General features: G+C 37.3%; 1 protein-coding gene and 1 long non-coding RNA gene across 2 annotated transcripts in view; one reads left to right on the forward strand and one right to left on the reverse strand.

Annotated features, from left to right (window-relative positions):
- LOC134287833 (uncharacterized) overlaps positions 1-16968 on the reverse strand; it is a 34395-nt gene extending 17427 nt beyond the window's left edge. Inside the window, exon 1 of the long non-coding RNA XR_009997572.1 lies at positions 16773-16968. This is a non-coding gene — a long non-coding RNA (uncharacterized LOC134287833). The remainder of the gene's footprint in view (positions 1-16772) is intronic.
- LOC115258944 (transmembrane protein 214) overlaps positions 1-17757 on the forward strand; it is a 94276-nt gene that overhangs the window by 64247 nt on the left and 12272 nt on the right. The window lies entirely within an intron of this gene.

Raw genomic sequence — 17757 nt, forward strand, 5'->3', positions numbered from 1 at the left:
CACAAGTTTTTCATACATCATATTTTCAGATTCAGCTTGTAAAATGAGCTGTAGGTGATTGAATTTAGATATGATGAAATGAAATTTTCAGCACTGGTCAAAACGTTGTAACGTCACGGTAGAATGTGCCAGATATAATTTTCATTAAAATCAATGTAGTGGAAATTTGGTTAACATTGTTTATGAAAAAAGTTTATACAGCTAAACCTGAATCATACAAAATACACTTCTGCTGTGTTGAGTCGAAGGTTTAAAAAATAAGGGCTGGAAGTGTCGCTTAATTCAAGATCCGTGGTCAAATAGAAGAAATATTCTTGGGATTCAAACACAAATTTACAAACTATTTGATGCTGAACAACAAGACTCTCCTCGCACCGCAGCTCAGGTTACTAATGGTACTAAATCTTTGGAAGGTGAAGGATACCCTATATAGTATAAACTCTATAGAGTTGAATAAACACTACAGATTTATCATATGAAGTCTTCACGAAGGCCAGGCTGAGATTGGAAAATACAATTAGATCTTTTCAATCTTTCAAAGCTGCAGGAATAGATGAGGTATTTTCAGCATTGATTCAAAACGAAGAAGCGGTGTTGGTTCCATCACTAATTGAAATGTTCAAGATTAGTTTAGATGTAATTCAATCTTCCATAAAAAATCGAAACTAGTAAAAGTTATTTTTTAGATTAGGTTCGATTCCCGGTCAGTCCAGGATATTTTCGTAAAGCACATTTCCTTGACTTCCTTACGCATGGACTATCATCGTGCCACGATATACAAATGCAAAATGTTCATTGGTAAAGGAAGCTCTCAGCTAATAATGGAGGAAGTACTTATAGAACACTAAGCTGAGATGTTGAGAAGGCCGGCTCCAGAGGCACGTTATCCTCCATTTGGGACATTAGTGCCATAAGCTAAGATGTTTTAAAAAAAAAATCAATTGAGACGTTACGACAAGAAGGAGAATTGCCTAGTCTACCCATAAACTCGAATACACTTGTCGGTTCAACGCGAAGCAAACTGTTAACCTGTTCAATTTATGAAGAGTTGTCAATTTTACATTGGGTGCGTGTGTACTTACATTACATGCACATACTTGTACATGAGTAATATGTATAAGAATTGATTAAATCATCAAAACCGGGAGAAAAAATGCTCATGATAACATGTACAATGTACATGTACAATGTACGTACCTACTTGGGATGTACACACATATCTGTCAATGCACAAGTACAAAGCTCCTTAACTACTGTAGCATTAGAAGCTTAGTAATCGGTCAAACTGGAGAGAACTTGAGACGCAATTTAATCCAACTCGTGCCGGCAGAATCCATAGTAAGTGCTCTAACAGTCTCGACTCCGAGAGGCATTTCCATATAAAACGTGATGTTTTATGAAAGTATTCATACATTCTAGAGATTTATTGGATATTTGTGTATCTATTTCCTATGTTTATTTTAATGCATACGAAACGTGATTTTTATTACACCGTTTATGATTGCACACCACCTCCGGCGCGGGTGCACACAGAGCAAAACATCAACAACTACGTAATACATACTTACTATTTAGAGTAGTGGAATCTGTTGCAAAGCGAAATCGCTGATGTGACGTCACATCGCTCGGGGAGCCCACACGAATAATTGCAATGGGTTGAATGTGCTGTTACTCATTCATATCAAAAGAAAGAGGGAAAAATAAAGTGTGAGAGATACATACTAACTGTGCTGTAACGTATCAATTAGGAGCGTTGCTGGAATTATGTTGGTTGCGTGTCATTTGTTTTTCTTCTGCATATTTTCATTGGAAAGCATGGTGGATATCGATCCCGGGTAGAGCGAAATGACAAATGAAGGGCAAATTTTACCATCAAAATAGAATGTTTGAATGCCAAAACTTGCTATTAGTTTGTTTGAAAATAAAGTTAAAATTTAAAAAGTTAAATTTCTATGGCATTAGAACTTTAGGATAACTGATTTTGCCATTGCAATAACAAAATAATAGGAAAAACAATGTCAAAATAATAACATAATTTAATATGATGGTAAAGCATGTTATTGTTTTGATATTATGGTTGATAATATGATAATAATTTTTGTTATTATTATGTTATTATACAATTCAATAATAACTCGCGAATTAAAAGTTTTATAATGATAGCATGTTTTGTTATTTATGTGAGCTATTCATAAAAAAAATAAAGAATTGCAAATTTAGATATGATGGCAAAATATGTTATTCTTTAGTTATTGGTTTGTTATTCACCTCTACCCGGGATGAGAAACAAACAACAACTGACTTTGCTGCTGTTTGACAAGTGACTTTATATGCGAGACCGAAACTGTCGCTCTGTTAGGAATTTGCTTGTGTAGTTTAGCTAAATAAATCATTTCTACTTTGGCTAATTTGTTTTTTTTACTATTCATATTTATCTAGTGTAACATGTATTTTAACTATTGCTACGCTCGGGGTCGCAGAGACAGGATGGGCTCACCTGGGAAACGGGGAATCGATCCTCGCTGGGAACACTGGATCGTTTTTACTGAGGAACACGGAATTTATATTGCGACAAATATTTAGAAGTTCTAGAGGGCATGATACCGAATTTCTGCACTAGAATGCATGTCTACGTAAAGAAGATTGAATCGATCGATTTAACATTTCAAGTAGTTTAGCCATCCAGCTCAGCTATGCAAATAAAACGATCCAACATTGAGGGATATCCTCGGTCTTTCTCACTCTTGTTAAGATAAAACTTTTACTATATTTTCCAACATTTTAAGAAGATCACAACAGAGAGTAAATATAAGTTAGTACCTAGGCAAATGATAAGTAAACAAGCTGTAACCCTTATTACACCAACTCACACCTATCCTTATCGCACGTGCTGGTATTCTTAAACTCTGGAAAACCCCAACGAAGTGTGTCACGTAGAAGTTTGTCCCACTTTAGACACCTAACCCGCTCAGATCCAGACCATTCTATTGCTATATAGCTCCTTTCACTCTCCTCTCTCTCTTCTTGGCGTAACGTCCTCACTGGGACAAAGCCTGCTTTTCAGCTTAGTGTTCTATGAGCACTTCCACAGTTATTAACTGAGAGCTTCCTCTGCGCCAATGACCATTTTGCATGTGTATATCGTGTGGCAGGCACGAAGATACTCTATGCCCAAGGATGTAAAGGAAATTTCCTTTACGAAAAGATCCTGGACCGACCGGGAATCGAACCCGTCACCCTCAGCATGGTCATGCTGAATACCCGTGCGTTTACCGCCTCGGTTATAAGGGATTGCTATATAGATAACGCTCGAAAAAAGTCCACGTCAGACATACAAAGGGCACACGAAACACCCCACTCAAATCGTCATAAATCATCAATAATCAAAACAAAGTCTAGCGTTTTTTTTTGTCCTACAGCCAGCTGAAGATCTGTTGATAGCGCTGACGACCGATAAGCAAAGGCACTGCAGATCAGCCTAGCTGGCTGGGAGGTGCAATCTGGTTGCAACACGTAGGTACGTACCTCGGTCGGTACGAACAAAGTTGAATTTTGGCCGATATGGGCCGATTGATTGGCAACAACTGCACGAGCCTGGAAATCGAAGAAAGTGGATGTTTTGCTGAACAAACCGTATGCCGATGCAAACATCCACAGACATACAAAGGATGGTTGTAGTGAGGAAATTTGATAAGCTAATCGTAGGGGGAGCCCTAAGCGTTTATTCGCTATCAAGCAGGGATGGTTGTCTTTTATGTGCTGGAACAGTGGTTTTCAACGCCTTTTGCACCGAGCATTTTACTTTTATGATACTTGACAATTAATAACTGTGAAAGTGCTGAAAGAGCATCAAATTGATCGAATTGCTGAATTTTAAGCAATATGTTGGGGCAATCTAGCACAAAGCTTGCTAGTTCTCAGTACTGTGTCAATACTCAGCATAGCAAGAGTCAGCTAAATTTGCAAGTTCTTTGCCAAAAACATGTTGGGTGTGTAGGTTTCGATTTAATATGAAAATGTGTCTCTTCCGTTTGAAATCTATTTTAAAACTATTGATAAAAATAATCACAGACAAATAGACGTTTTGCTCTGCCCACTTCCCATAGTTTACTTTTTCAACGAACTATTCCAATATTCTGTAGTTCGCAAATCTCTCGCTTATGGCGCTCGCATTGTTTTTGCTCCTGTTTGACGTTTGCTCACTACCGCCACCTACTCAGTGGGTTTGCGAAACACAACATAATTAGCATTGGGTGATTATACTTTTGTGACGATGATTTTAATCGCACTTTGTTTCTATTGTTTCTGTTTGTCTGTGAAAAAATCATTCTGGATGGTTTCAATAATTGTAAAATACGTCAATCTGTTGCTGGTGGTTTGCTCCGTGGATCTCCGGTTGAAAACCTCTGTATCATTGCTTCCTTCTCACACGCGCCCGAAACGTTCGGAAGCAAGCATTTATTGTAAACATTTCCAATGTGGTCCCGAACCGAACAACAAGTGTAGCACACTATCTACATACATACTAGAGTCAGTGAAGATCAGATAGCACGCATAGTAAATAGCAACATAAGCCGCGTTTAAGCGAATACCTTGTCTGCCTGCAGTATACTAACTCGGCTTAGCTATAGAGGTGCCTAGCTCGTCGGAGTCGGATCGGAGTCAATGATTTTGTTGCAGGCTGCGCCTGTCGGTGTCGATCGTTCGATTTTTATTTCCACAATTTAATTTTAGACTTCGATTCAACAATCACTTGACGACACATCAGCGGGATGGTTTTACATTTTTTTTTTTGCACCGCTCGTATCACTTGCTCTCTGGTACTGGTTGACGGCGTATCTGGCGAGTTTGCTGATTCTGGAAAATTTGATTATTTTGTGTCGGTATAGCAATGGAAGTAATATTAGCGAAGTGTGTTGGATTGGGTATTTTGCCTTACTCTGCCAATTGGACGAATTCGGTAGGAAATGGGAATGAGAAAAGTTTCACTAGTCGAACCTATCAAGTTTCCTTTCGCTTTTCTCATCGTATGTTGCCTATTTGAAGTTAATCAAAGGAGGATGTATTGAATTTATGATTACTGCACGAACGTAGAAGTCAATTAGATGCAACTGCATGCAATTGGCAATTGTAATAACCATCACTAATTAATTTTGATGTTGACGTAACATTATATTGGATGGAGTATGTAGTAGCTTTTTGAATTGCTACTGGTAGTTGTTCTTTGCCAATATTTTCATGTTCATGTTATATTGAACATCGAACTTTCTCCATTTTTTCCAGGGTTTCTTCCTGAAATTTCTTTGGAAATATCTTTAGAAATGTCTTCTAGGATTTCTCCTTTTTGAATTTCTCTCGGAGATTTTTCCAGATTCCTACCTGCATTTTCCAAGATTCAAACAATTGTTTCCGGGGTCTTCCTTAAGAATTTCCCAGGATTCCTGAATTTCGATTAATTTGTCCTGGATTTTTTTACGCATAGGGGTATTCGGGGCAATATGGACACCCTAAGGTTTTTGCCAACTTTACCTGGCAAGATGTTAAAAAAATTTAGTTTTTTGATACATGTATCCTTTTAAAGTCTATTTAACATCTATTGCATAAGAATGTTCACGAAGATAAATAATTTATCCACTTCAAAAAGTGTTTTGAAAAATGTTAGTTTTTCATGGCCGTCTTCAAGCATACGGGGCAGAATGGACACCTCCATGGGGCAATATGGACATCATGAGACTTTTACGAATTTACACCTATAAAGTCATTCTATTACAAAACAACTATTATGGATGAATAATACGCCAAAGTAGTTCATTTTTGTTCAGTTAATTTAAATTCAGGCTGTTTTGGATAAAGCTTCGTTTTTGTTGGCATGTACATCTGTGCCTAGAACAACTATTTTCCACTGCTGTCGTTTTTTGACCAATTTGTTTCACCGTATGTTCACACTATAGTGAACATTTAATCGAAAATATACTGAAATCGAAGAATTTGATTGGTTTGTGATTTAGGTTATATTTTTCCCTTGCCGCTTCTTTCAAAAAGGTGAGTGTCCATTTTGCCCCGGAAGCCGAAGATATTTCCAAACTTGATTTTTGATATAATAAGAAGAAAATATAAACATGTTAAGCATGTAGATACAGCAAAACTATTTGCATGTATTCTAGAAATATCAGGTTTTAATCGATCTGCAATAAATTAATCACTAAATCTTATTTTAGATGGTGTGAAAATTATAATTTCCATGCAAAAAAATGGAGGATGCAACTTTTTCGTGTAAAATCAAGTATAATTTTAACTTCGAATGTTTCTTTCCTGGAACTACGTTTTAGATAAATGGACTATATTCTCCATTAATTAAAAGTTCAAAAAAGTTCGCATATTTCAAAATATTGAGGGTGTCCATTCTGCCCCGGGTGTCCATATTGCCCCGCCTACACCTATCATACAGAATTTCTTACAGACGACTTCCCAGTATCGCTACCAGTTCCCGTGGGTTTTTGCCAAGATTTATCTTGAGATCTCCACAAAACTTTCTCGTAGGATATACTGCTGTGTTCATAAAAATAGCAGTGGAAGTCGGTTTCCATACAAAATGGCCAACTTTGACATGCTGTAAAATTTGTTCTCCTATTTACACTGCTATTATTTTGATCAATTAGTGTTTAACTTTTTTTCCACTTGCTTCGAAAAGTCTCAGATTTTGCTATAACAATATTCAACATATTTGTAGTTCGCTGTCAAATTTTCAGCTTTTTCCTGCAGGCTTTTCCTCGCAGTTGTTCACCGGATTTCTTGCAGTGATGCACCTGAGATTATTTTTTAATGGTTTTCTCGAGATTCTTCCTGGAGTCCCTGCCAGACGTTGCCTCGAAATTCTGGTTGCTTCGTCTGGGTTTTCTGGAAATGATTGATGAGTTCTTTCAGAATTTCGAAAAAAAAAACAAGAAATCCCGGTGAAATTTAGCAAAAACAACTCCTCAAAAGACTTACTGAAGAAATCTCGAGAGGTGCTACGAAATAAATCTTGAGAGAAACTGGGACATTTCAGAAAAATAAGTTATGGGAGTGATCCCAAGAGGAAATTTAAGGATTAACTCTGATATCCTCTAAAAGAAATCCTCCTCCAGGGATACATGCGAAATCCCGCGAGGAAATCCAAAAGAAATATCGGAAAACTTTGGATGTTCGAGGGTTCGGATCTAACGATTGGTGGGAGTTCGGCTTTTCAGTCTAAAGTTCTCTAGAACGACCGCTTAGGACTCGTCCCTACGTTTTAACAATTGTTGGTGCCTTCTTCAGGGAAAAAACCCTACAGTTAAAGAAAACAGCAACTCCATGCAAAAGTGTAAAAATTAAAACAGTGATTATATAACGTAAATGGACAAATTTCGAACAAAAACGTATCATATGATCATTCATATAATATTCATGATTTTTTCCCCTGAAGAAGGCACCAACAATTGCGGAAACGTAGGAACGAGTCCTAAACGGGCGTTCTAGAGAACTTTAGACTGCAAAGCCGAACTCCCATTAATCGTTATATCGGAAAACTTTCTGGAAGAAATCTCAGGCAAAAATCCAGAGAGAAACTGTTGGAAAACTATCCCGAAATCAGTAAGGCAAATTCCTGGAAGAACTTTGGAAAACATTTTGTAGGTTCTCCGGGAGGAATTCAGCGAGAAACTACGGAAGAAACTCCGGAGATACACAGTTTTACATAGCCATCTTACATGTGGTAATGTGGTAAAAATCCCACGAAAAACTATCAGAAATCCCGTAAGCAAATACGTGAATATCTCTTACAGTTGGGAGAACTGGAGATGAAAAACATTTATAATTTCAAGGAAGAATTCACGGGTAGAATTTTGCAAGAAACCGGGAAAGAATATAAAGGAGGAATTATTGTAGAAATCCAAGTAATTTCCGGAAGGCTTTCAAGGAAGAATCACGGGTATAATTTTGAAATCTCTATATTACTACACAAGTAGCACAAAGAACAGACACCGAAGTTCGGTTTCAAAACTGTGTAAGGAATTCAATGGTCATACGGTCTATGGAATGAGTTTTTCCTGTTTTTTTAGAATATTTGCTGGTATTGTAGGTGGATATGTCAAAGCAATTTCTCGAAATTAACCCTAAGCACTCTGGGAAAATCTAGATATATTCCTTAACCCTTGCCTTAACCCTTCAGCGCGCGCGCTGTTGTAAAAAGTACAACACTACCAAAAAACCTCGCTCGTCGAGTAAAGCGCGAGCATGGTGCAGTTTCCGCTGCTTGATGACGCGCGTCCTGAAAGGTTAACCAACTTTTGTGTTTTATTCGGAAGAGTTTTGTTCTTGGAAAAATTCAGGAATTCGATGCAATCTCTTGTATATTAAATTTTGCGCATTTTTCCTTAAAAAATGAGAATGTTTCTGTATATTTTGAAAGCATGGAAATTTTATTAAACTAGCTGTCCCCGGCAAACTTTGTCTTGCCTACTGCGTTTTTTGACGTTTCAAGTCCCTAGCCCAAGTCCCCGTTCAAAATGTACGAAACCCCAATTTTCAAAAACTCCTAATTTTCCAATGTTTTTGGCCTCATAAACCTTCCTTGGGTGAAAACTAACAGAACAAAACTTAGACGACCCAAAACTGACCAGCCGTTCGCAAGTTATGCGCGGTCCCACGTATGCCACTGCATTTTTATATATATAGATTTGGCTATTTTAAATCAAAAACATTCTTGAAAAAACCTGGAAAACCCAGGGAATTTTATTTTATGACATCCCGTCTTTTGATACGGTAGATACAGCATTAATTTCGCTATATAGTGTATTATATGGTAAGCGATATAAAGTTGTTTTGTCATATAGGTACCATTAAAGTTGGTTTAAAGTCGAAAGTGGTGCTACTATTATGGATATATAACAAACTTTACTGTAGTCATTGCTAAAGTATATGATATGCTTGTACCGTATAGCTAATGCAATGAAATCGTGTGGAATGTATATTTAAGGCATCACGAAAACAAAAGAAAAAAGTTGTTTTCCATTTCTCTATCTATTTTTATCTCATCGTACCTGTCCCGGCTCTCTAGTACTTAAGGTTTTTTTCTATATCAGGAATCGAACCCAGATAGCTGTTGATTGATTACAATCGAAAAACAGACGTGCTAACGCTGTATGCTAAGATTGCCATGCATTTCCATCGGGAAAAATGTACAATTTAAGGTAACGTATATTCAGCCCATACTTTGCGAAGTTGTGTTTTCTTTGTTGTTTTGTTGAATGGGAAGAAAAACCTGAGCGAATGCGTTTATTTTCAAAAACTTTATAGATGTCTTAACAATGCCTAGCAGCAACATCATACACCATTTCAAATGTTTGATATGATGGGAGATCAGACTCCGACGTATTATTCAATGGCCATATCTATTTGTTAAACGAGCTAATTCAAGTTTCAAGACACAAATCAAAAATCATCATCAAATCCTTTACAGGTAATGCGACATTTGTCTGCCCCGTGCATCAGGCAACCATGAACATTTTAAATTCATATTTATCTCCTTTTTTGAGCGGTTACTCTCTAAAATGATTTATTACATTTTTTGCCCTTCATGTTGTTTACATCCACGAAACGATGCAAACTTTATTGGTCGTATATATAAAGCAAAAAATGCTTGCATTACTATTTGCTATGAAGCTTTAAACATGATAATGCAATGAAGCATTAAACAAAGGCCCTAAAGAGCTAGAGTGATGTCGAGGTATGTCGCAAGTCGTCGAAAAATCTTCTGAAAGTAAAAAAACGAACATTTTATCATAATTTATGAAGAAAATTAGAGTTTCGGCTTATTGATCCATTCGGTCTAACGTACTTCTGAAAAAATGAAAACAGATACTAACGCCGTCTTCAACCAGAGATTTCACAGACTGAACGATCACGAACATGAGACAACGGACCGTACACGAAACACCCTGTGGAGTATGTTGCGTTTGACGAAAAGTTTCCACCGACTGAAGCGGAAATCGAATCCACACTCCGAGGCTTATAAAATGCCTGAACGACTGATGCCGATAACCGCACGGCCACGAAGCCCATAACTTCGGTCTAATGGCCTGATACCATAACAAATAACGGACAGAAATATATATATTTTTTTTTCGACATTGCATTCTTTTTTGGAGAAAGCCTGAAATTCTGAATTCTGGAGTTGATGTTTTACAAACGCATTCAACTTATAACAAATTCCTAGAAGAAGATCTTAAGTTTTCCTAGAAGGAAAACTTACTCCTGGAACATTCCTGTAAAATACTTCAACTTCAGAAGGAACTTCTACAGGAACACCAAAAATAACTCATGGAGGATTCACACAAGAAACTTCTGATGGATTGTTACATGGAACTCGTGGAAGGCACTACTGAGCGATTCGCAAAAAAAAACTCCTTTAACATTTCCAGGCGGGCTCCTAGAAGAAACTTCTGAAGAATTTCCGGAAGAAACTGCTGGAGTATTCCTAGAAGGAGCAGAAGATACCCAGAAGCCAGTGGAAGGTGTTTCAAAAAAAACAAGAACAAATTTTTAGAATTAAAATCCCTAAAAGGACTCCTGCAGGAGTACTAGCTGCAATGCCAGAAAAAAAAACCTGCAGTAATCCCAGAAATTTGAACCACAGAGCAAAGTATTGGGGGATCCCCAGACAGAACTTCAGGAGAACTTACGAATGAACTACAGGAGGAATCTCATTAGAAACTTCTGGAGTAATTTCAGAAGAACTTCTGAATAAAGTAACTCCTAGTGGAATTTAAAGGGGATCTATTGAATGAATCCCAGAATGAATTGCTTGCTGATGTATTAATTGTATTCCATTCCTTATGGCGAATCAGGGAATTCTAGTTCCTCCTGGTAGAACTCCCGAAGGAATCCCCGGAGAAACTACATGAGGAGTTTATTCCCAAAAGGAACTCCTAGAGGAATCACAGGGATCAACCACTCTTAAAAGTATTCCAACAAAGACTACTTTATGGAATTCCAAGACATAACAAAGAGAAATCGTACGAGATTATTTAGAGAAATCCCAGAATCAATCTTGTCGGAATTCTAGTAGTATTCCGTAGAAGAAATTCAAAAGTAAGTCAAGAGGAATCCCAAGTGATGACATAGGAGAATTCCATTAGATTTTCTAAAGCCAACCTAGAAGAAACTCTTAAGCCAATCCGGAACGAAATATTGGAGAAATCTCAAAATAAACTCATGGAGCAATTTCTGGTGGAACTTCTAAACGAAAATCCAAAAAAAAAAAATCTTTGAGTATCCACGGAGGAACTTTTGATGGTTTTACCGAAGGAACTTCTGCAAAACCTCCAAAATAAACTTCTTTAGAATAGCAACAAGATTTTCAAGCAACAGCATCCAAGAAGAGAAGCTTTAAGCCAATAACTGTGGAGGTTCTTAACCTTTCGTAACACCGTCAGCAACACGCTAACACTGAGCAAAAATGCGAGATTTTTTAAACTTGTTGTACAAGATACAATAGTGCGATCACTCGAGGGTTAAAGAAAAATAAGTTCAAGAGGCCAAGTTCCAGCGGAAGCACCGAGCCATGGTCGTGCATCTTGCTGATCAGTATGAGGATTGTATTAGTTGTGATCAGTAAGTAAAGAATCTGAATACCGACCGATTGAGATTATGGTTATATAGATCATCAGTTCAGAACCCCCTGTAGAGTTCATGGAAAAAAACATTTAAAAAATCTGGAGGATAACTGCTAAAGTTTATAGTTAATTTATTCTTTTTTGTCAAAGATTAACAAAGGTACCGACCAGTGACCATTAGAGTGGGTCAACGATGTATGGAGAAACTTTAAATTTGATCGTATCAACCCCGAACAAAGCTTTTTCAATCTATATTAGCGTCCAAAACAGCTGTGCAAAATTTGGGAGCGATTGGTTGCGTCTCCGCATTCCGCATTGCGGTTGAAATTTGTATAGAAGTTAGTATGGGAAAACGTTTCTTTTTTGCATTTTACTCATAAGATAAATTCTTTTATCTAATACATACCATGTAACTAATGATGTTAAAGTATAGCCTAGGATATGCAATCTGTACGTCATAACTTTTTTCACAAGTGTCGGATCACTTTGCGGTCTTCGGCAAAGTTTTTCGGCATATCCTAGGCTATACTTTAACGTCATTAGTTAGATCGTGTTAGACGAAAAATTTCAATTTATGAGAAAAATGCAAAAAAAAACACGTTTTCCCATACTAAATACAGGCCTGGTAGCGAGTCACTTTTTAGTGATTTGGTCACTATTTTTGAGTCGGTCACTAAAAAGTCACTATTTGCAGGAAAAAGTCACTAAAGTCACTTTTTTCAGTAAATTGGTCACTAAAGTCACTATTTTCGTTAATCTGACTACATTGAAAAACATTTATTGTCAAAATCGATGGACAAATTATCCTCAGAAACCTCACCTTTAAAAAAAATTTCGGCTGCGCCGCTCATTACACTATTATTATTGTTATCTTTATTAACCTTCATCACGTTGGAAGCAGCTCGCTGACGTACGAAAATTACCTTAACCCTTTGAAGACGGAATTTTCACCATTCTGGATGCAACTTCACTGGTCACGTTAGTGATGGCCGATTTTCTCGTCCTCAAAGGGTTAATAGCACTACCCAGTCAACCAGTCATCGTATAAGATGTCGCATAAGATGATAAAGTGGAGGCCATATACGTGAATGCCTCCATTTAGGCGCATGTAAAATGTACAAAATAAAATAAAATTAAAGTCGTGAACTTCTGTCAACGACCAAAATTTTTGAAGCACAATTTAGCGCTGATTTCGAAACCGATCTTCAAAAATTTTAAGTAGAACAGTTTTCGAGTTTTAGCTCAATATCGAGTTTTACAACTTTTTAAAATATGGAATTTATTAAAATTTTGTGGCTTCGTGGTCGTGCGTCTAGTGTTACCAAGCATTTAGTCGCATTGTGCTAGAAGCGCGGGTTCGATTCCCCCCGTAGCTGTCAGGAAAAGTTTTCGGCTGTGCCACTGGGCGTTGCATGCTAGTCCGTTGTCTAGTGTCGTGCTTCCTTCAAAGAGCGAATAGCTCACTGGAAGTACTAAACTTGTCCGTGCCTTTTTTTTAATTCAAATATCTTGCGTTTTGTTCAATCAATTTTAAATCTTTTTCCTTAAATTAAAAGCTGAACATGATACCATTCGATCATCTAAATGCATGTTTTGCGACAGATTGATGAAATTCAAGATATTGACAAGTTTTAGGGACGATTTCCTTAAATTTTAGTAAAATTTCCAAAAAATAAATGAAGAAATGCATTTTTTTATAAAAAAAATATTTAAAAATTCTTTCTCAGCGTTTATTTGACATATCATATGTAGGCGAGTTACAGTAAAAAATTCAGCTCACTCGGAGCATTGATTACGGGGAATAAGGTGTTTGAAGTGAGCGACTTTGCTTAAAAATGGAACAAAAATCAATTTTGAATCAACAACCTTGTATGGAAAGTCGAAAAAAATTCCGCTCTACTGTAATTTTTTTCCTTCGCATTTTTGAACTCAGGGCATGATTCTACACCAAAAATGATCATCAGCTTAACGAGTTCAAAAATGCTGTAAACTAAACTAGTGTAGCTATAGCTACAGTTCTCTCGTATTTCGAAGTAGTAAAAATAAATGTGTGGCTATGCTTCTTCTTCTTCTTACCGGCTCGACGTTCGTATTGAAACTTGGCCTGCCTCTCTACAACTTAGTGTTCTTAGAGCAATTCCACAGTTATTAATAGAAGGGCTTTCTGTGTATGCCATTGCATGAATTTGTACATTGTGTGGCAAGTACAATGATACACTATGCCTCAGGAGTCGAGAAAATGCTGCAACACAGCATTGAATTGAGTGGTTTTGTAGTTTATCTGAGGGTTATTCCTGAAAAAATAAAAATTTTCAATGTTGTACGTTATATTGAATTAGCTATATCGAGGGTATGTTATATCGAAAGTATTTTCATTTAAAATTTCAGTTAAATTATATCATCCTATCTACGAATTATTTCATACTGTTAAGAATTAGATGTTTGGATTGAGTTTAGCATAACTGAGTACGAGAACACATACCCAGCACCAGCTAACACGAAATCTTATAAAATGTGAATATGATGCTTAAGTGGAGTAAACACACAATAAAATAAAATTAACAACGGATTCATTTTTTCTCATTGAATAAGAATGGACTGCAACCAAAGAAGAACCTGAAAAAAACATTGAGAACACAAGGTGTGCGCTTTAAATTGTGCCAATTACATGATATTTCGATGTAAAATAATATTCCTTGAAAATATCAGGGTTTTCAAAATTTCGGTCGCTCTGCAAGTATTTATCATATCATATTGATCAGTAGTATACATCATCAATAGGACGGCTCCAGAGGCACGCCCTCCTTATAGTTTACATCATTATTTCGTTGTTAAAAAATGTTGCGGAAAAGTGTAAGCAAAACAAGAAACAGTATTGAACTTAAAGGGTTCCCAATGTCTGCAAACGTGCAAATAAATTTTAAAAAAATATTTTCTTGTGTGATGTAAGATAAGTTGATACATATTTTTATTGTCACCAACAATCAGTTATCAAAACTTTTGAAAATAGAAAAATATATAGTTAAGGCTTCCTAAATTGAACACTTTCCAAAACAAAAAAGGATTAAACGATAAAGTATTCATGAGCACAAACTCTGGAAGTTTAAATTTATGCATTGGTTTTTTGGGAATTCATTAATTGATCGAAAGTTCAACATATATACTCAATTTTTTATTAGTTTTGAGGTCACTATTCAGTCACTATTTGGTCACTTTTTTGCTAATTTTGGTCACTAAAGTCACTATTATTTTGCCTCCTGATCGCTACCAGCCCTGTAAATACCATACAAATTTTAATCGTAATGTGGAATACAGGGAAGCAACCAATCGCTCCCAAATTTTGCACAGTTGTTTTGGACGGTAAAACGAATCGAAAAAGCTTTGTTCCGAAAAATCGACTTTGTTGACCCAGTCTAGTGACCATGTTACTGCACTAAGATTGGATAAGAGATGAGTTTTAATGTAATGTAATTCCACGAATGTCACAAAAAGGAAGGTAACCAAACTAAAAAATTCTCTGAAATTTTTGCATTGGTTATTGCATTCGGACAATAAAAAAGTCTTACAGCACCATTTTATCAAGTAAACGATTGTTTTCGATACTTTTCTTCATAGCTCTATTTTGTGTATTGCTAGTAAGGTAAAATCCATCCAAACCAAGCTGGTTATAATTAATTCAAACTACCTATTACACATCAATGAATCGATTGCAGATTGAACTTTCAATGCCTTTACGCATCTAGCAGAACCATCTTACGCCCATCTTGGAGAACCTCATTCGATAACACAGCATAACAAAAATTAACTTTTTGTCTGTCTCAAGAGCAAACTTATGTGTCTCCGAAGGATTTTGGGCCGCTGAATCCGAATCCGGGCTCAGATTTTCTCTAACACGTCAAAATTTTGAGCTATACCTCAATTTATAGGGCGAAATATGCGATTTTGGGCTTTTTTGACTGCAAGCCATTAAGCAAGGAAATATTTTTTTAAGCTATCAAAAGGTTAATTGGTCAATTAACATCTGAATTAACGACTCATGCAAAATATTTCGTTTTATCAAATCGAATTTGATAGTTTTAAGCGATTTATGTTAGGTGCGATATTTCCTATACAAGTCACCCTCCAAAAGTTGCATGCAAGTTTTCATACTAACATAAAATGCTTAAATCTATTAAATTTGATAAGGTAAAACAAAATATTTTGCATAAGTCGTTAATTTAGATGTTAATTGACCAATTAACCTTTTGATTGCTTAAAAAAATATTTCCTTGCTTAATAGCTTGCAGTCAAAAAAGCCCAAAATCGCATATTTTGCCCTATAAATTGAGGTATAGCTCAAAATTGTGACGTGTTAGAGCAAATCTGAGCCCGGATTCGGATTCAGCGGCCCAAAATCCTTCGGAGACACATAAGTTTGCTCTTGAGACAAAAAAATGTTGCGCTGTGTAATTATCTTTTTCAATGTTCAATACTCCAATTGGTTCTTTGTTCGCTTCCACGTGCTTTGAGATCAAAACAGTAATTAACTCATTCAGTTTCATTCCGTTGTTGTGATGCGTTTCCGAATCAAGATTACATCGTACTGACTGATAGAAGTTATGTGTTACTGAGTCTACGTTTTTAGTGATATTTGAACTACCGTAAGTTTGAAAACTCTATTGATGCATCTGATCGCGATCGCCGTATGTGCCATGATCGCGGTAACCGCATCATCGCACCCACTAATTAATATGCACTTGCATCGGGTATCGATCTGCTACCTGTTCTACACCTCTCGTGAACATTGAACAAAGCGGTAACCTAGGCGGTAACACACCACGACACCACTCAACCACACTAGTAGCAGCTCAACCAGGGAGTAACCTAGTACCACAATCAACTGCAGCAACAGCAACGCAGCAGTATTGAAATTGATCACCAACGAGGTGGAGCTGCACTCACTTGGCAACTAACGATTCTCAAAAGTTTTTTGAAAAAAAAAAACAGTGTTAAAGAAGATTAAGTGATTTGAAAAGAGTGCGTTAGCAAGTGAGTGCAGCAAAAGTGCAGCGAAGTGAACCCGGGCTCATCCACGTAGTAGTGTTGCGAGCGAACCATTAGAGAGATCTTATCTGTTTCTCCCCTCCCACACTCTACACAGATTGCGACGAGACGCATCACCATCATCGGTAGAGCATTGTACACTCACACAAAAATCGTCGTCTTCATCAAACAGCGGGAGTTGATCTCCGTCCCAAAAGGGCTGAAGTGTACATAAAGTAATTAGCATATAGTGCTGCATCTTAGTGTGATAAGGGAAATAGTGTAAAGAAAGGGGCGCACATCTAGGCATAATGGCACCGAAAACGGCGGAAAAGAAGAACCAAAACAAGAAGGCACAGAACACAAATAAAGACAAAAAGGTAAATATTGCTGAATGATTTCATTGGGAATAAATGTGCAGTTAACACGTCTCGTTTGCCACAGTTGGTTTGGTTGGGGGTTGGTTTCGGTGGGTTTCGGCGGGTCTCAGAGGTGCTTCAACGGGTTTCGGAGGCATTACAGGACCGTTTGCAGCGGTTTCGAAGGGTCTCAGGTGTGTTACAGAAGGTCCCAGGTGGTTTCAGGGTGTTTTCGGAAGCATTTCAGGAAGTTTCAGGAGGATTTTCAAGGGGTCACAGAGACGTTACATGAGTGTACCCTGGGGTCTCTGAGGGTGCATTACGGGGTCCAAGGGGGTTTCAGGAGGCTTTCAATGGTATTTCAGGAAGTTTCAGAGGATTTTCCGCGGGTTTCAGAGACGCTGCAGGTGCGTTTTGCAAGGGTTTTAGAGGGCCTCAGATGCATTACAGGGGGTCCAAGGACGTTTTTGGTGGCATATCAGGAGGTTTCAGTCAGCGGGCTTCGTAGGTGTTATAGGAGTGTTTTCGGAAATTTAGGATGGTCTCACTTATGTTATGTGGGGTCCGAGGAAATTGCAGTTGGTTTTCAGAGATATTTCAGGAAGTTTTTGAGGATTTTCAGCGAGTTTCAAAGCAAGGCAGATTCAGATGATTTTCAGGGGGTTCCACAGGCTTTACAGGAATCTTAGGAGGTTTCGGTTTTGGGTCTTCAGTTAGCCTAGTGGTTAATGCTATGGATC

The sequence above is a fragment of the Aedes albopictus genome, chromosome 2, assembly GCF_035046485.1.
Source record: "Aedes albopictus strain Foshan chromosome 2, AalbF5, whole genome shotgun sequence".
NCBI lineage: Eukaryota > Metazoa > Arthropoda > Insecta > Diptera > Culicidae > Aedes > Aedes albopictus.